This window comes from Apis florea, unplaced genomic scaffold (assembly GCF_048593485.1).
Source record: "Apis florea isolate Af1SG1 unplaced genomic scaffold, ASM4859348v1 contig_1789_pilon, whole genome shotgun sequence".
In the NCBI taxonomy this organism is placed as follows: Eukaryota; Metazoa; Arthropoda; class Insecta; order Hymenoptera; family Apidae; genus Apis; species Apis florea.
The window spans coordinates 3,368,049-3,390,222 of NW_028256481.1; the positions used below are offsets into that span (position 1 = coordinate 3,368,049).

The 22,174-nt window shown below is 27.2% G+C and overlaps 1 protein-coding gene across 5 annotated transcripts in view; it reads left to right on the top strand.

Moving 5' to 3' along the window:
- LOC100869566 (uncharacterized) overlaps positions 1 to 22,174 on the top strand; it is a 304,803-nt gene that overhangs the window by 204,116 nt on the left and 78,513 nt on the right. For all 5 annotated transcript variants that reach the window (XM_086909671.1, XM_031919759.2, XM_086909678.1 and 2 more), the window contains exon 4: positions 10,214 to 10,294. The gene's annotated coding sequence lies outside the window, so the exon portion shown is untranslated. The remainder of the gene's footprint in view (positions 1 to 10,213; positions 10,295 to 22,174) is intronic.

Here is a 22,174-nt window from a genome sequence, read left to right on the forward strand (position 1 = left end):
AAGATCGTTTAACCAGCCGGATAAGCGGTCAGGTAAATAGATGTCCTATCAGATTGTGTGTCACGAAAGCGTGGCACGCGAACACGTTTTTGAATTAACACGTTACATATTCAACAAACCGAATGAATGGCATTGATCGAAAGGTTGGATTAAGACGATAAGGAAGAGCGCGAAATTATACGATTATCTCTGTACTTATTTATTTCAACAAAACGCGAGCAATCTTGATAATAATCTTTGAAACGAGAAATAAAAATATTTGTATAAAATTATTCCTTCGATTTTCTTAGATATGATTAATTCGCAAATCATTAATTTGTTTCTATATTGATTACAGTGTATAATAAATATTTCAATTATATATATATGGATTTAACTTCTTAACTTTGTTCTTATTGATTTCTCTTAATGAGCTCGAAATATGTTGTAAAGAATGTTGAGCAATCTTTTCCTTTATCCATAAACCATGATCTTAGTTTTAGTTTCCTTAGAATCATTCTCAAAAAATTATTATACTAAATTTTGTTTATATATACACGTTCATACGTGCAATAATATATAGTAATAGTCAGTTTTGACAAATTTTTGTATAAATACGGGTGAACAAACATATATCGTCACTTAATATCCATCACAGACATTGTTCGAATCTAAATGCGAAAATAATAAATAAAATATAAAACAATAATATATTTAATATATATATAATATAAATATAAAAAAATACATAATATAATAATATAATATAAATATAAAATAAAATATAAAACAATCTTTTTAACAATCAAAATTACAATGATCCAAGATTTTTAATTTTTTTGTTGTGTATATATATGTGTTGTGTGTGTGTGTGTTTTGCTTATGGATTTGAATGTGGTCATTTTTAAGACGTATACATGTGCACATATATACGACAAAAAAAATAACTTCGATCATTGTAATTTTAATCGCCCAAAAATTATTTTATATCTTATTTTCGACTGGCAATCGTATATACGTATATAATATATGTATACATATACGTTACAAAGAAAAAATAAGCGAATAGATCTGTCATACAATATATACGATTATCAGTATAAAAATAATTTTATTAAATTTATAAATATATTTATAAATTTATATTTAAAATTTATAAAACCATGAAATATTTAAAAAATAAGGCTTCTAACTTTATATAGGATATAAAAATCCATATTTCTATTAAATTTATAAAGTTAATAAATTTAACATTATATTTATTAATATAAAAATAATTTTATTAAATTTATAAATATATTTATAAATTTATATTTAAAATTTATAAAACCATGAAATATTTAAAAAATAAGGCTTCTAACTTTATATAGGATATCAGTCGAAAATATGATATAAAATAATTTTTGATTAAAATTACAACGATCGCAGCTTATTTGTCGTATATAAATATAAAGGAAATTTTTAAAAAAGACCACATTCAAATCTATAAGCAGAATTTTCGTTCACCCGTTATATCTACATATGGTTAACAGGCGCCCTTAAGTGGCTAACGCACACTATTACAGGCGCATATATATATATATAGAATTCAACGCTATAGTATCAAAAGTTTTTTGCGAATAACTCGAAAACTAAAGTTAACCATCGGTTACGTGTAAAGGTTGATCAAAATTAAATTCTTTACGTTATTTCAAGCTTATTAAAATCGGTTAAGTTGATTATTATAAATTAAAATAAATGTTTCTTTTTTATACATGCAATGAAATAACTTGTTTTACAAGTAATTGCTATTCTATATTAATCGTGGTTACATATATTATAGAATGAGTAGAAAATTGATGTTCATACGTTCATTCACCAGTGAGACAATTATAAAGAGAAATTTATCTTTTTACTTTTTTAATTATTTTCTTTGTTAAATAATAATTACAAGAAAATAATATTTGGAATAATAATATGTATTTAAGTATGTAAAGTATTATTTGAAATAATTATTTTTAATAAATTCATTTGTTATATTTTAATTATTTTCTATTGATATATTTATCGATATAATTATAAAATAAATCTCTTAAATATTATTTCATTTCAATAATACTATTTCAATATTTATTTCTAATCCTTTTTATTTGAAGAACATAAGATGAATTTTTGTAAAAATGCCAAATTGTTTGTCATATTTCGATTATTTTAAAATTAAATTATATATTGAAAATTACATAAAGAAAATATTTATTTTGTTTGAATATTTTATATCTTGTTTGAGCATCGAGTTGAATTTTATGTTATAATAGAAAGTTTTTTCTAAATTTCTAAAAATTATCTGAATAAATATAAAACAATTTTTATATCTGATTATATGAACTTTATTATTTTACTTATCTGATACTTTATTTAGAAAATTGCGATTTTTTTTAAAAAAGCAAAAAAGAAACGAAAATATTGAATTTGAAAATTTTAAAAATATAAAAATAAACTTCTACAGAAAATTTGAATTTTTACAGTAATTTTTTGTCTCAAGTTTCATTCCAATATCTTTGTTTTGATCAAAAGATACGTTTAGAACACGTATTGACGTGTTTCACAATATGTCCTCTAATCCTCTTTCCCATTCACTCTTTATTGAAATTTCATTCTGATATCTTACTTTGATCAAAAGTTACGACTGCTGACATGTTCAAAAAATATGCTCTTCAAACCTTTCCTCCATCTAATATTCTTCCTTTAATCTTCTCACTCTTCGAGTGAGAAATTTCTAAAAAGTTAAAATTAAGAATCGATGTAGATCTCTACGTGGATCTACAAATATGCATATTTCAAATCCATTCGAGATATAAAAACACATGGTCTTTGTTTACAATTATTTTGATTTCGTTTCAAACATCTGATTAAACGATCTGATTAGAAGTTAAAAAAATTTCAAAGCTGAATTTCTATTTGTGATTATAAATTTTAAATTCGTTTTTAAAAAAAAATTTATTTTCAAACACATATCATTAGAAATGGAAATTGTTTTACAGTTTAGCTGTATAGTTAACCTTTTTCATGTTGTTTTGTTTATCAAGCCATGATAAATAAGCAAAAGTATCAGGTGGTATAGCAGCTAATATATCATTTCACGTAATAATCCATCAAGTGGGTGAAAAAAAAAAAGCAGGCGAGACGGTCTTATTGTCACGCGACTTGCAGACGCGTTAAATCCGCTGTTCGTGTCGTGGCTGATGACTGCTTTTATGAATGAACATATACATCTTCCTCCATTTTTCTTGTCTAATATAAGCGCCTATCTTATCGCATTTAAAAGTGATTCATTTTTCTGTCTGGAGAAAATTAAATATTCTTTCTAAATTGTATTTTGAAGTAGCATAAAAATTGTCAAGTGTTTGTTAGAATTGTATCAAAATGTTCATTGAATTTGTCATCATTTCGCCATTTGTTTAAAGTTTTTTTCATTCGATTTTTTTTGATGACAAAATGATTCATATAAAACAGAGGCTGAAATATTTTTGATCATATCGAAGAATAAATTTCACATGAAATTTTAATATAATAATTTTGAAAGAGAATATTATTAGATGTATATTATTATTCACTTGTTGCAACTCAAAATGAAACTCAAAAAAAATTACGAAAATTTTAAGAAAAACAATTTTAAATATTGTAAGAAAATAGAAATGGACAATGAAAATACACACATGTGATTTTACAAGTAAAAAATATATGTAACAATGATTTTTTTCTATAGTAATCATTAAAAAATTCCAACTATATAACATATATAAAGTAGTTATTATTTCTTTGAATTTTTATAAATAAACGCATCGAGGACGTTCAAAGATCGATTTTAACTTTTTAAATAAAATTATTCATTATAAAACACTAATCAGTACATATTATTATTTCCTAAAAAAAAATTTTTTAATCCCTTGCATACAATAAATTTTATAAAATTCAAATTAAAACATTTTCTCAAATAATATTGTAAATCCTTTAGTAATTTTTGTAATAATTTGTGTATCAATTGGTGTAACAACAAATACATGATTTTATTTTTAAAAAATTGATTCTTGAATGTATTTATTTACAAAAATTTCAAATATATCGAACAAAAATGGTCTCCTCGAAATTATTAATATTTCGAACGATTATATAAATTCTTAATATATTATTTTTTTATTCAATCGTACATATCAAAGTAATATATTATCATATAATACATATAATGGGATGCAATATAGGTAAACCTTAATAAAAACGAAGAATTAATGTAATAATAATACAGTATAATGCATATTCAATAACGAGCCGTAAAAAAAATTGAACTTTTGCCCGAAACACTTTTCAATATATTAATCAACAGTTTCAAAAATATTTCACTTTCCAATTTTAGAAAACAAACTCTTGGCATATGAAATCCAAATATTACGAAAACATGCTTATTAAAACATTTTCATAATTAAGAACAGATTCTGAAATAAAATAAAAGAATCTAGTAAAAACGTTGAATCTAGAAAATTAAAACGAATCGACGTGTTGTAACGTGAATGTCGCAGGAAACGAAGTAATTTACAAAAAAAAAAAAAAGCTAAATAGAAGAATTAAAAAATCGCAATATGAAATAGTCTGGCAGCTGAAAGGAAGCAGGCATCTACGTGCCCCTCATACGTGCTTGTATGTGCTGTCGCGAGATCATTAACGCGCGTATTTCAAATAGTGGCGGTTGTTTATTTGCCGACATTTTTTTCTTGTTTTTTTGTCTACTACACTACTATAAAATTACTCCATGACTGTACAGGGTGTCTCAGATTTTGATATCTCGATTTAGTATTATTACTCGAGACGAAAGATGTTTAAAAGTTGAATGATGATTTGAGGGAAGCACATGAATATTATTAATTCTTTTTTCTTAATTTTTTTAAATGGAATTATTTTTCAATAATCATCACTCGATACAATTCTCTGCGAAAAAAAGTATTAACTTATTCTTGTGCCTAAAATTAGAGATATTTCAATTCGAATTTTGTAAAATTTATTGCATGAAGATAAATTATGCGAAATTCATATAAATTGATAATTTTTATAAATATATATGAGTTAATACTTTTCTATAGAGAATGGTCAAGCTGCATCGATTGATGTATTGAAAAGATATATAATTCCATTAAAAAAAAAAAAAAAACAAAAGTCAATTTCCATACAACTTTTACATTCACGAAAGAATTGATACAACATCAAAATATACACTTCTTGATATCATTCAACTATTATTCGAAACATTTTTCGCTTTCGAGTAACAATATCGACCAAAACCGATAATATGAAAAAATGAAAAATTGAACAACAACAACTCTGTATGGCATACAGAGAACTCAAGTCGCATAATTATAATGCACGCAGAAAAAAAATTATGTTTCGTTCCGTTTTTCAACGAGCCCTTCATCATTCCGATAATAAGGAAAAAAGAAGTAATAATCGAGAATACACGGTAAGCAATTATTGAACACGAAGGACGCGAAGAAAGAGAAAGGAAGGAAGAAGAAAAATCGTAAAATCGAGAAAAAGAAGGGGCGACGGCAGAGCAGACGGATAGGAGGATGAGGTTACATTATGCACCTCGAAAGAAACGGTCGATTTATCGAGAAACGTATTCATTAAGGAGGAAAACAGGCACAAGTGTCGCTCGACCTCGTTACAGCTCGTGCAATTATGTTAGAACACTCTTGTGCATTCTTGAAAATGTTGGAAATTGAAGGAACGAAGTGGAAAGAGGGGAGGGGTGGAAGAGTTTGAGGAACCTCTATTAAATTCATCTTCGTCCCCGTAAAAAAAAAAAAAAAAAAAAAAAGGTCTTGCCTCCCTCGATACAATTTCCGTCGAAGCGTGCATCTATTCGCAGTCACGGCCCGTTGAATTTCAAGTTTTTCAGTTTTTCTAAAAGAAGAGAGAAGTGACCCATTTTTTTTTTTTTTTTCAGCCGAATCGGATAATATCGTCCATCCCTTGATAAATAATCGACCGAAAATCAATGCAGTGCGTGTTCTAATTGGCGTATAATGTCACGCTTATATTTTTGTATATATTTCTGAGCGAATTCGAATGCGAATACTCGCGAAGTGGAATATCTTTTGTATCGTGGCTCATGAAACGTTCTATTCTATTTCTTTCTTAACTCGTATTCTCTTTGTTTTTAACTTTGAAAAGGAGAAATTCTCTTTCCATCTTGCCAGTTTCCAACTACCAGTTAAATAATGTTTCTTTATTTCATTCGTCGTTATTAACCTGTTTACCGGATTGTTTACGTTGAAAAAAAAAAAGAAGGAAAAAAATGATAAAGAAACAAAGAATTATTAATAAAATTAGCTTTAAAATTGTTATGTCATTATAATCATTATATTGATGTTGTGAAAGAATGCTTTTTTTCTCTCTCTCTCGTTAAATTAAAATGCTATGACAAACGAATATTCGTTACGACGAAACAAAACACAATTTGAATATAATAAATTAAATTTATAATATCTTTTTTATATATATATTCTTATTCTATCTTTTTTATCTGTTATTACATTTATCATTTTCTCTTTTGTGCAAGATATTCGGTAATTGTATATTCATATAATATATCATGATATATCAACCATAACGAATGGATGCTATGAATGAACGAGATTTTAAAATGATTTATATAGTTTGTTACACGATATTCCATTCATATGTGAATCGTATCAAGAGATCGTATCTGAGAAGTATAACTTTTAAAATGAAACGTATACAAAATGTCTATTTCCTTCTGTAAATAGAGATAATCTGATAAAATGTATTTACAGTGGTTCGGTATGGAATTGATGTAATACATCGAATACGTTAAAATAATAATATATATTTCATTGAAAAGTGAAAAAAATGTGAGTAATAATTGGTAGAATACTCATTTTTATTTCTATATTGCAAAATTATCGCAAATATAAAATTTGTTTAATAATTATTAATAATTATTTTGAATGTTTAATAATATAACTTGAATGAAAATGATACTTAATAGAAATGAATTTTTCTAGAATATTTTGTCTTATGAATTTATGATGTAGAACGTGAGAAAGACATTGGATTTGAATTTGAAAAATTTCAATATATCATATATGTGAGTAGAATCAATAAAATTATGACAATGATTAGAAAATTATTGGAAACATATTATAAAAATTCTTTATAAGTAACAGATATGAGTTAAATGTTAATATATTATAATTTGTTCAATACTTTTTATTTTATATTTTTTGTACAATAAAAACGAGCAAACAGTATTCATTTTTTTCATTTCGTCTTAAAAATCGTATATAAAATTACTAACTTTTATTCTTAAAGTTAATTAATTGATACCACAATTTATACTACAACTTTACAAATAAATAAAGTTTCATCGAAGTTATTCGAATAGAAATTTATTCGTCGAAGCAAACTTCCGAACCAAATTCGATTCAAACTCAAAAATAAAGTTTTTCAAACATCTATAAATAACGAATTGTCGAAGAGATTGTCACGAGGTAAAATCGGTAACATCGATTCCGAACTTACCATCTTAAAAGCAACGAATTGGCAAAATGACTTTCAAAAGACAAATTAATTCTTCTCATTTCATACTTTAAACGAAAAATGATAAATCTAAAAGAAATCGAGTTTAAGATATTGCTTTGAATGCAATATTGTCGTTTGCGAGTACACTCGACGGCTGCGTCTTGGCGGAAGAATAATAAGCCGTGGAAAGGTGCAAAAGGAGAAAACGAGGGCAGATGATGGACCTCCTTACGGTTGGCTCTCTCTTTCTCTCGAGATAAGTGGTTAGCAGTCGAGAAACGGTTTCGATTAGCCAGCTCGTTGAACTCTCTCGTGCTTCGACGTGGCGACGATCGACGTCGAAGGTCCTACGAGGATTCTACCCTGTCTTTCTTTTCCACTCTCTCTCTCTCTATCTCTCTTTGTCCGTCTCTTTCTATTCTTTTCCCCCTCTGAGAACTTTCTATATCGCGTTTGGCTGCGGGTGATCTATGATGACGTGAATCGTTCAATACTGAAATTGGAGGCAATTGTTTCGTTTCAGAAAACGATCTGGATTCTTTTCGCTGAAATTGAGTTTCATTTATTTTCTCCGTTTAATCCTTTTCTTCTCCATTTCTTTTTTCATTTTTCGTTACGTTTTTGTAAGAAGAAAAGATTGTTAAGATAATGTTAGATAATACATATAATAAAAGTAACATAACAGCCAATACATATTGTGTTGTATTGCATGCTATTATATGTACATAAGAGACACTTTTGTTTAGAATAAAATTGTAAAAAAATTAAATGGCCGTTGAAAAAATCCTTCTTTTCACGTTCATCTTGCTTAATTTCATTCTTTATTCTTTTTGAGAGTGCATTTTGTCTTATTTATAAATTGATTGATTTATATAAATCATATATTGATTGATTAATATTGAATAAAACAGATAATATTGATGGTAATTTTATAATTATATAATTTCTTTAAGCATTACAAGATCGTTGATTTTAAATCACATAAGTATCTCAATCTTATTGTATTAATAATTTTATTAATAATGCAACAAGGAAAAAATGAAATTAAGCAAATGATGACGATATCTGATTTTCCTATACATACAAGGTAGCATCGTAAAAGTATAATACTCTTATAAAACAGAAACTAGCTATAATTCAAAAACAAGAGCAAATAGAACATATGTTTGTATAAATAATTCTTATTGTTTTTTATATAAAGAATCCACTGTTAAAAAATTCTCGATAATATAGGACATACATATATATATATATATAACACATAACCATCACATGATAATCTGCAAATAGATGATATCCCATTTTCATAAATATAATGAAAATATTAAAAATTTATGAAATTTGTTTATAAAATGTCCTATGTATTTAAATTATATATCTCATTTATGAATGTGACAAAAATATTGGAAATTTTTTGTTTAATTTTATTATTTTTATTATTCTTAAAGAAATATCTGGTTGTAACAATTAACTCATTCCATTACAAAAAGATTCAATATTTTTGAAATAATTGTAATATTCTATTTAATATATCTTCTATTCATTTTTTATTCATGTTCAAATTTGGAACTAAAAATAACAATTATTTAAAAAATTTTCATAAAAAAATCATTAACAAAGATTTATTTTTTATTTAGTTATAAATTAGGGATAACAATCGTAAAATATATAGATAATTTTTCAAAAAAAATTTCATACGATTAAAAAATATTTTAAAACGTTTTAGTAATAAATAATGATTTTAAGTGACCGAAAATTTTATTATTTGTCAATAACCATTAATAATGAAGGGAATTACATTTCAATCGTACGTAACAATTATCGATAACAAAAATATTATTTTGCTTGTATTCAATCAATCAAATTTTCAGCTTTGTAATTTATATTTTATTATTACAATCTAATTTCTAGTTCAAATTACTGATAATCAGTTGAGTAAAAATATTTATCTTATACATCAACACAAATCATATTATACGAAATTATATATAATTTATTACAAAATTAAAAATTTGTTGGATAATTACAATCAAAATATACTTATTTTTATTATCGATAATTATTACGTATGAAATACAATTCATCTGATTGATAACTATGCATTATTAACGACTGAGATATAATTCCTCTTATCGATAAACAATCGAAATAAATTTCTCTCATCGACTATAGGTAACTTATAAGCAACAAAAATACAATTTCTTTTACAGGTAGTTACTTACAATTCACAGTATCGATTATCATGTATTATATTCACACGAATTGTTATCGGTGAAAAAAATTTTTCCATCAATTACAATCGTTATTTATAACAAAAAAACTTTTAATTGAAAAAATAATTATTATCCTCTAACTTCTTTTCTTCTTTATTATTACAGTTATCACTCTTGATTTGTATTGGAAATTTTAATAAGTGGAAGAAAGATAAAGATTAAAAATAATACGATATATTTGAATATATCGAATATATTCGAAAATTCAAAGAAAGTTAAAAAAAAAAACTGCTGCAACAACGCAAGCCAAATCAACTACACAAACGATCCAAGTTTTAAAACAATTTTTTACACGTTTCTTTACAACTTTTCACACATTTCTTCGCGAAAACATCATTCAAACTGTTGCACGTTTTTTCTTTAAATGGTATCTTCTCGTTTGTTCTTAGAAACCGGAAAGAGAAGAAAGCGGAGAGAAACCAAAAGGAAGAGTGGAAATTCGACCAAGAGAACAGGTGTACCGACGGAGGGTAAGTCGTGCATTTTAAGGAATTTTTCAAACGGAAGTTTTCCTTCTTCTCCCTCCCTCCTCTTTTATTTCCCTCGTATCCGTCGAAGAAGGACAATTCTAACAAACTCAAACGGAATTTCGCTTATGACATACTTTTTCACCGAACCTACGTGTTTGCCGACGGTTTATCCTTCCTCGCCGTCCATCTTCTGTAAACACGTCGTCTACGAATCCACTGACGCGGTTATGTACCCTTTTTTGGTTGCATAACGCGTTATTTTATCCCTGAATTTTGCTATCGTTTCACGCTCAATAATTTTAGAATTTTTTATTTTTTTTGTTGTGTGAAATATACGTAATGTAATAATATTTTTTTAAATTTCTATTATTCTTAAGGAATCGATAAAAATTTATCAAAGAAAAATAAAATCGTATTAGATTTTTATATTACATATCATAAAAAATCAAAATTATTTTTTTAATTTTAAAAAAAAAAGTTTGCCTCGAATTCTTCAAATTTATCGTACAAAAGATATAGTGGGCTTTTTATATTAATTTTTTAAATATATTCTGAAATCAAAAATTAAATTATTGAAAAAAAAATATATAAAATCAATGAAAATAATTTTTACATATAATTTATGATATTTTAAAAATTTGATTAATTTTACAACTTAAATATCAGTATGAAAAGAAACTTTCGTTCATTATTAAAAATCGTGAAAACAAAAAGGAATTTTGTTTACTTTTTGCTTCATCTTATTATATATTTAAAGTAAATTATCTAAAATTATAAATTATTTTTGAAAATTATATTGAAAAAAATTTTACACAAAATGAATAGTTTCGAAACAAAGATAATTTATAAATGAAATTTTACTAAATATAATGTAATCGATTGCAATTTATTAATATCTTCAATTAATTATTTATATTAAAAAATCATTAATTCAGAAGATATTTTAATTTGAATAACATACGATTACGAAAAACAAAAAAAACATAAATTGACGAGTATCGCTTTGCATATTTCTTGTCTTTTATGCAATAAGTTTTATAAAATTCAAATTGAAATATTTTTTAAACTAACGATTCTTTGACATACTTTTTCAGAAATTCAACATAATTCTTTCAATTCATCTATCATGATTTTATGTAAAAAACAAATTTAAACAAACTTAACCTTGAATAATATAATTCAAGAATCACGATTTCAGGAAAAAATTTTAAATATTATCTATCTAAAAATCTCACATCAAAATATTAAATTGCACATTTCAAAAACATACAATAAATACATATAATAATTTTTTCCAACACCAATAATTCAAAAATTTAAATCAATATTGTAACAAATAAGTAATATTCTCTACATTCATCATTTACAAAAAAAAAAAAAATGGATCGAATTACAAACAATTTCCAAAATAAACATTTCCAATCTGAATAAATCATCCAGTATACATTTTTCACCTACGTAAAGGTATCTCTTACACAGGTATAAAAGAAAAACTAAATTTTCATAAAGCATCCACCTCATAAACTGTAACGTCTTCGCGCCAGATACCACGACGTTCTAATCGAATCAGATCGGCGAATAAACAATCCCCCAACAGAGATTGGTTCGTTATTCATGCGCAGAACGTGCGACGTAAGCGATTCTTGAATCATTGAAATCAGCAGAAGGTGGAATATACGATCGCTTCGCCAGCATCCACCATCGGCGCGATCCATCGCACTCCATCGTCGAACGTGCGAGATACGAGCCGGTGTTGTCGTCCTCGTGTCATCTTTATTCCGGTGGCTTGGTCGACAACCACTGTATCTGAGCCTCGGCATCTAATAATAAACGGGTCGAGCATTGTTGGAAAATGGGTCGAACGCGACGGCATCTACCGATGTATCGAACGCGCATGTACGGCCACGTGGCTGTGTGCGTGCGAGAGATGCAGACTGTTTGCATAATACCGTGCCACCCCATCCTTCGAGAGCTGTCCGAGCCGTGACACGTGGCGGAGCGAATGAATGCTTGCAGGAATCGGCACAGTTTCCAACTTGGAATGGGAGAGGAAGACGCGAGAATTATAGGTCATTTGTGTCTATATAAGCGCGTGTATATATGAGATGCCGACAATATCGGAGAGATAATATTTAACATGTTTGTGATAATTATATAAATATCCATATAAACTATATCTTTTTTTTTCTTTCTTTGTTTTATTGTGAAAATTAATGCGTTATATATTTATACTTGTATAGTATATTTTGTAGCTTAGTGAAAGAAGTGTTGATATTATATTTTTGTAAAAATGTGTTAAAATTGGTATTGAGTAAATAATTTAATTGAACTTTAATTCTTTTAAAAGAGAAATTAGAAACAAGAAGAAATTTTTGTGTCAGAAATTAATCAACATGAATTTTTTAATATATCTTAAATATCTTGAATAATATTGTATATTTCTTGCATGTATGTCACACAATTTGATACATGTATCAGCATTAAATATAAGTTTATTTTTAAATGTGAATACAATTAACGTATCATAATGTTTTTTAGTTAATTCGTATCATCGATTCTGAATGATAGATGAGGAAAATGAATGAAACGAATGAATGAATTTCTTTGAAGGGTTCAAGATAAATCTTCAGTCATAGTTAATATCTTATACTCTGTTGGATAATTTTCTTCACAATATAGAAATAGTTCCCTTGTTCATTTGGCAATTTATATTAAAACAAATCTATAATAATTCTTACAAGAAATATTATTGAACTCCAGATTTTTTTTTACAATTAATATAAATCAAAAATTATATTATAAAGAAGATGAAAATATCATAACAATAATGTTATCAAAGGATAATTTGACTTTGAGAAATCAATAACATTATGCAGAAAAAAATAATGAAGTTATTTGTTCAAAATGATTTAAACATGTACAGGAAAGTTCATTATATAAAAATAAATTAATAACTTTAACTAAATAATTTTTTTGTTTTGCTATTCTTTTATAATTTTTATTTATTCAACTGGAAAAAGATTGCAATTTATTATAACTTGTTAATTCGAATTTAGCAATTATAATTCCAATGTATTAAAATTCCATTATTTATATGACAATTCCTATTTTTTAATGACTAATAACTTTATGTGCTAGTAATAATAGTTAATAATATAATTCTATGTTTATATATATTCTAATGTTTGCATAATTTATCAAATTTTGATAAATCCCCACAATAATTGAAATTCTAACTCAAATAATGTACTCTGTTATTTCAATTAATTGAAAACAATATATTATGTTCCTTCAACTTCTCATTATTCCAGATTCTTAGTTGATGGAATTTCAATTTCCACTTAATAGCTGAACTTACTATATTACTACCAGACTATTCTAATTAATTAAAGTTATTTACGTTAGTATTCAACTATTCTCTAGTCCAAATTGTTAATTTATAATTTTCAATTTTATCATAGTAATTAAACTTGTTATGATACATTATGCTTCCCATATTATGCGTGTATTTCAAATTCTCAATTCATAAAATCTTAACTTTACAATGTATAACTTTATTATGCATAAATAAACTTGTAAATTTCGTAGTATTACGTGATTTTAATTTATCCATAATACATAATAATACTTATCTTCAATTTTTCCTTTACATATTCATTAAATTACTATATATTCATTAATTTACCTAATATAATTTACCTAATATAGTCATCAGACTTTTGGTTCTTCAAACTTCGTACTATGTAATATAGAAAAATTTATATTTTCAATTATATTTATTTTGAAAAATACCAATTTTTTAAAATACTACATAATAATCGTTGCAAACAACAATATCCATTTTTTAAATTTATTACAGAAACTTATTTATTTATAATACTTATATACGAATGTAATTGAATAATATTGATTTTTTCAAAAAAATAAACATTTTTTTAATTTAAAATTTTTTAGATTTAAAATGGAATTAATGCAATTTTAATATAACTGAGTTATGCAATGAATAAACAGAAAATATGCAAATATAGTACATGTATACAAGTAGATACATTAGAAAACTAGGAAATTATTTGTTAATGAGATATATAAAAAAATAATTATTAAACATACATTATATTATTAAATTATTGAACATATATGAATATCAAGCTTTAAAACGTAATGTTTACGATTATACTAAACTCTATTAAATTTTTTAATTATTAAACTTTTAAAATATATTATCATTAAATTATTATATTATATAAAGTAATTTAATTGAAAAATTTTATTACAATTATTTTTCACATTATTCTTTCTACTCTTTCAAATTATTCCAAAAATATTTTAAGTTGAACTTTATTTCAAAAGAGATATTAATCGTCAAATATTTTTCAATACGTCAATTAAATTTTAATCTATATAAAAATATAATCTATAAAAAAATATAATTTTTCGCATTAATATTTTCTTTCTGTAAGGTAAACGATAGACATCCTAAATGTTTAATTTGTCGTCAATAATATGAAAAAATAATATCAAAAAAGATATTGACTTGAAAAAAACAAATACACGTAATAATAAGTAAAAATTTGCTTATTTCAATAACTATCGATAATTCAATCGAGAATTTCATTTATATTTGAAAAATTTTCACTCAATTCTATTTACCCAAAAACAAAATAAAAAAAATATTTACCACTTTTCGCGTAAAATCATCTTCTACCCCTTCTCATACCATCAATTACACAACACCCGGTATATAACCACACAAACTTCCGCTTATCGTGCAATATACATTGCGCGTATATTGTGTAATCTCAACTATAATATCCCACTCGATTCACATTCTTTTCTCTTCGAGATTGGATCTTAAAAAAATACCAATACCTTCGATCGATATACAATCATGCAAACTAGGATAAAATATATCATCCAACGACGAAACACGCTCGAATCTTTTCAAAACGTGTAATCACATCTTCCAACAATCCACTCAACTCCACACATTACGCACATTACGCAATCTCGATTATCGTCCACTCCATTCTCACCCCCAAATCCCAACCCCTGAGGAACCCTCCTGTTCCTACTCCTCTCTCGTTGTCCTTCCACCCTCGAAACAAGATCACCTCGACCATGACGACCGTGGGTGGGGGGAAGAACACCCTGGAGCCTCGACTAACCGTTGAAAGCCACAAATCTAAATGTCGCGCGTGGGCGACGCGATAAATTTTAGGGGGAGGGGGGGGGACGGGCTAAAGATCGGTCAGCTCCGTTCCGATAATGCAGGGGTGGGAACCGCCGCAAATCCAACTCTCCTGTGAAACTGGCGCGATAAATCCACGGTTTATCTGTCCAACAAGGGTTAATCAGTCGCGGAAGACGGTGAAATAGGGCCGGTTCTCCCGCCTTTGAGCGTTGAGGGTTTAATAACTTCGTTTTTCCCGATTAAAAACAACGAAACTGAACTGAATGATCCGCGACAAAGGGAGAGAGATAGGGAAGAAAAATAATAAGGAGGAAGAAATAGTGGTGTAATGGTGTGGTTGATAGGTACAAATGGGACGAACGGGAAGAAATAAATTTTCGACGTAATTGTTTCCTCCTTTTTCCGTTCTTTTCGGAGATCTATCGTATGGAACGTTCGAGAAATCACGATAATGGTCGTAAACTGTATCTAAGAAAACTTCTCTGTTTCTTTTGTGAAATAGGGGATATATGTGTACATGCGTATATAGGATCAATAAATTTGAATAATTCTGTTATTTTTAGAAATATTTAACAAAGAAATTTAATAATAAATTTTTATAACGGAGGCCTTTATTAAATTTCTTAGTAAAATAGCGAGTGCTTAAATAACTTCGACAATGCAAGATCATTCGATGATAAACAACGAGGATGAAATAAAAAAAACTTACATTGTGAGAAACGAATAAATCATCTAAATCCTCGTTATTTTATGCAAAGATTAGAAATAGAAATGCACAAATAAATGAAATATGCATAGAGATTAGAAAATTAAAAAATTCGATTCGTTTTGTAGAAAGGGTTGAAACCGAAACATCTGTTACAAACTCCGTTGTTTTCTTGAGTTGAATTTCGGTCGCAGAATTTGAAACCGTGCCCGGGCTCTGTGTTCCATGGACTCGTTCATCACTGCATAACTTACGTGAAACACAGTTGGCCAGATACTCCTCGCCTTTTCTCTCTCTCTCTCTCTCTCTCTCTCTCTCTCTCTCTCTCTCTCTCTCTTTCTCTCTCCCCCCTTCGTGTTTCTCTGCAGGCACACGAATCTGGACGAGCAAGAAAATTGCTTTTTAGTAACTTTGGTAACTGTACAAGCGATATAATCCCCCGAAGACGCAATCTGTGTCGCCCGTCTGTAACTGGCAGCTGCGAAACACTTGCCACGTATCACTACGTGACCATCATTCTCCCGTTAATGGAAGGGGAGGAGGAAAGCCAGCGTTATTTATTTCTCGTCTATTTGGAGAAAAATCGTTGCCCGATTCGTGATCGACTCGTGGAGAAAACGTGTTACGTGTTATCTTTTCATGAGATTTTATAGGGACGTGATGTTATATAGACAAAAACGTGTTAGTACGTGTATCGAAACGTTGATTCAACGCGGGACCTATTCTTGTGTGAAATTTTTTTTTAGAAAAACGTAGCCGAATAATAAATATATTAAAAAATTGAAATAATTGTATGGGATTTAATCGATGTTATTTTGCTTCAATTTTAAAGTTCGAAATGCAAAGAATTTCGATCAACGTCATTTTCAGAGTTTTAAGAAAACACTTTCATTGAAAAAATATTAAAATAAACATTTTTGTCCGTTTTGTTTCCGGTTTTTATTTTATTCTAAGAATAATTTAATTTTTTTTTCCATATAATAAATATATCTCTTCTCATTTTTTTTTATAAATGAAACGTTAATGTTGAAGTATTACGACACCAAATATTATGCCTCATACTTATTTACTGATCTGAGAATGATAAATAAATGTTTTCTCTATTATTGGATTATATGAAAGAAAAAAAAAAAACAAAAATATTAAATTTATTTTTAATTAATTAAATTTAAATATATTTCATTACTTAATTATTTTTCTAAAATTAATCATTTAAAATTATTAAACTATTAAACTATCATTTTTAAACATTTATTATATTTTCCATTTATATTAATAGAAAGCATAAGTATTTTATTTCTCAAGCTTCGTTTGAGCAATTTTTAAATTTTTTGACAAACTCGACAGAATCAAATCATCAAATGACTTTAAAAAATTAAAAAAAAAAAGTAAATAAATACCTTAGACGTTTAATATTGGAATAAATAAATTGATATCTACTTGAAATCTATCATAAAAATTATATCGATTTAATTAATTATAATTAATTATGCATAAAAATAAATTAAAGGCGCAATAATCGGTACAAATATAAAGCTGTTAATATATTTATGAGACAATCAATAATGCAAACTTTAATTGCTTATAATTAAAGTTAATAACTTATTTATAAATAAATGTCAATTGACATTTTTATATACTTTTTGTTTTGGTCTCTAGAATTAACTTTCTAAACGTGTCCCACAAATATATTAATATCTTGCATATGAATAGTTTATTATAAATAACTTAATAAACCTAATAACCTAAATAAGCTATACATTACAACCTACATATATATAATATACTACCACATAATTCAAAATATTTCCAACAACACTATTTTTCAAACAAACGTCACAAATCCATCATAATTTACTGATAACTTTTCACTTATCAAACAATATTTCTAAATTAATACTATAACGTAAGAGAAAGAGAGAATAACTATACAATTAATACAATCACGAAATTCCAATCAAATTTTGTCCCAACCATGTCACAATTTTTCAAACAAACATCAAACAGATCCAAACCGACGTATTCCTCGAAAAATAAGCGTTTTGAACGCAAGAGAAGGAATGAAAAATTTCTTCGGAAAAATCGGAGGCAAGAAATTTATTCCCTCGTTTCATGCTATCTAGTTAGCCACGAATGGAACCAGGCCGAAGCAATTTCATCTCAGGTAACGCAAACTGATATAGGGGAAGCTTTGTTGTGCCGAGATACCATTCGTCCTTCCTTCTTCCTGCCTCTCCCAACCGCCCCCCGCCACATCTTTTCAACCCTGGCTAGGATTAACAGCGACGCGACCGCTAATGAAACAGGCCGTGGTCAGATTAAGCCGCGGTTAACGACACACCTTTGGACACCTTTTCCCCGGCATCTTCTTCTTCCTTTCTGTTTCCAACTTGTTGTTTCGCGGTCGTTCGTCAGTTCGTTGTTGGTCAGATTATTCATTGCCTCTATTGCGATTTTCTTTTCGCGCGAGATGCTTGATTTTTTCGTTGCTTGATTTTGTACGAATGCTATTTGGTGGAAGGATTTGATTTAATCGATGTTGAAAGAGTTTTCAATCATAAGTATTTCAATGAAACCTGTTCGAAAGTATGTTTTTACTTGGTCACAATGGTGACGATTTGGTAGACAGTGAATAATGAATCTATCGCAGGAAGATTTCGATAGAGTAGGATGACTTGTTGTTTGCCCCATCATTTTCTTTTCACGCGAGATGTCGTTTTTGTACGAAGTATTTTCATGAGTATTTCAATTTTGTGAAGTATTTTAAATGAATACTTGGTCTTATCTAATATTACATATTGCTATATGAAAATGTATAGATGGATAAAATATGATAGATTTGAATAATGGAAGGAAGATTTCGATAGGGTACGATGACTTGTCGTTTGCCCCATCATTTTCTTTTCACGCGAGATGTCGTTTTTGTACGAAGTATTTTCATGAGTATTTCAATTTTGTGAAGTATTTTAAATGATACTTGGTCTTATCTAATATTACATATTGCTATATGAAAATGTATAGATGGATAAAATATGATAGATTTGAATAATGGAAGGAAGATTTCGATAGGGTACGATGACTTGTCGTTTGCCCCATCATTTTCTTTTCACGCGAGATGTCGTTTTTGTACGAAGTATTTTCATGAGTATTTCAATTTTGCAAAGTATTTTAAATGAAATTTACTTGACTGATCTTATCTAATATTATTACATATAGTTATATGAAAATGTATAGATGGATATAGATGAAAGTATGGATTTGATAGACAGTGAATGATGAAAGGAAGATTTCGATAGAGTACGATGACTTGTCGTTTGCGACCATCATTGTGCGATTTTCTTTTCACGCGAGATGTCGTTGTTTGATTTTGTACGAATGGTATTCGTGGTGGAAGGATTTAATCGATGTTGAAAGAGTTTTCATAAGCATTTCAATTTTAATGGAATTTATCTGAAAGTGTGTTTAGAATAGTTACAATAAATCTTCGATGACTTATTTGTATTTAAATGGCAAGTCTGATTCGAATGAAGAGACTGAGAAAGTTCTTATGTTATGTACAAATAATCTATTTCTAATAGGTACGTGTACATTGAAAAATTTATTGTGCCACTCGAATAGAGAATGCTTGAAATGTGGTGATGTACTATAAACGCTTTCCTGCAATAAAATATTAAATGATCGTTTATTTGAATATATAATTATTTAAACGAGAAATTACATGCAACAGGCAAAATTAATGAATCTTGTCTATCTCATGTATTAATCAGTCATACGAACGAGGTTAATTCTAAGTTTCACGTAAATAATAAACTAACATAGTTCTATTATCTGAACTATCTCTACTAATCAAGAGAGAAATGACCAAACGAATTTCATCGTGGCTCCTATCTTTTTCACGTTATTATATTGAAGAAATAATTCTCAATCTAAGGAGTCATTTCTCCATAAAATCGGTCAGAGGGCAAGAATTAGAGACTCATAAAAAGCTAATAAAAGAATTCTAGAAACTATTAAAAAAGTTAGTAACAGAAAGTTAGAATCAAACAATTAGATTTATGTATTTTGAATAGTTGTTCAATTTCAGAAGCTATTTCATAATTGCTCCAACTTTCTAATTCTAATCCTAATATTTGTGAAAAAATGATTTCTTTTTTTCTGTAATTTATTCCCAATATATATTCATGAATATTGTTCGCAAACAATATTTATTGATCAATATATTACTTTTTTTTATTGTATCCATTTGCTCACCATTTGAAAAAATATCTATTTGTGAATATAGTTTTAAGAAACGAGTTGTTGCAACGCAGTCTTACAAAAAAAAAATTGTCAAAAAAAATTTCTTTATCGATTTCAATGAAACATAAATGGAATTATTCCTTGAAAATATGTTGTGTTTTACATATAAATATTATTATATTTGTTATAAACAGCCACTTTACAGCTTTGTGCATTGTGTTTTTCTCCCAGCTCAATTGCAGCGATTCATTGAAAAATAATATATTCTATAACCATCATATTTTTTAATAAAAGATTAATAATAAAATGGGATCTCTTTACAAGTATAATGATAACAAATAACGAAAATGAATAACATTAATATTATTTATTTTACAATTAATAATTACTTATATCTTAAAATCAATGCATCAATTTTAATGCATTTTGAATTTGGTCTTTTTTCCTATCATATTTTAGAATATTCTTTATTGAATTAAAATTTTTTCTAAGTTTTATAATTATATAAAATTCGCCTGTACTAATAAGAAATGGAGAATGTCAAAGAAATGAAATGTTACTTGAAATTATAAATATAAATTATTAAAAAGTAGTATTTTATTTCGTTTTCCAAGAACAAAAAAGATAAGAAGTTGTGACATAATAATGAAAAATTTCATTTAAAAATTAAAACTATGCTAACACAGTTTTAATAATGAAGCATTACATAGCACATCATAATCGTTCTCAGAAATTGTGATCCTTTCTCATGATCCCTGTCTCATTACGTATCAACGTCTACACATTTAATCAATAAAACTATGCATAAAGATACAGGATAGTGAATGCCCACAGACGAAAAAAAAAAAAAAAAACAAAAGAAAAAATTTTATTTCGTTCTGTAAATAATTTCATACCTCTTTATGAGATCCCAAGATACGAAGATACATGGCAAATAATGAAAATTCTATAATTGTGGCAAGCAATCGATAGTGGAGGTTCGTTTAGAATAGTAAGAATGGTATATTTTATTATTCGCCTATAACCGTGAATGATTCGAAGAAGATTAAACGTCTAAAATGGGATTCTTCTTAAAAACAGGATATTAATTTTAAAATCGAGAGGATATTGATGATTAATCTTTGACCTTATTGGATTATTTCCGTTTTATTTCGGATATTAACATAAGCACCGCTTATGATCGTCGTTTCCTTGGAGTTTATTGGTTTATTTATAGGTAGTCGTTATTCGATGTAATTTGGAGGTATGCATATTAAGATATGCTCAGCATTCAAATATATTGCATCTGGTAAAGGAGATTTATCACATAATAGAGTATTTATATTATTTATATTTATACTGCTTGAGTAATTTTCAACTAACGTTGAATTCCAATTTTTTGCAATTAATGTTATCCTATATAAAGTCGTTTATAAATACAATATAAACGTGCTTTGCCATCTAATAGAATATTTATATTAATCCTTATGCATTTTTGAATTTGTAATCAAATTTTATATCCATCATCCATAATTTTAATAGGATGCCATTTATAACTTGTAAAAAGTGTTAAAATTTAAAATTCCACAATTTTATTTATATATTCGTCGAAAACGGACGAAAAGCAAATTAAAACTTGAGAATCTTCTACTTTTTCGATCTCTTTGGATTTTATTTTGATCAGCGTCCAAAGGATAAAATAAGCTCTTTAAAATTTGGAAAAATTTAAAAAATATATCTTGCTTTTTGGATCATCATCTTGATG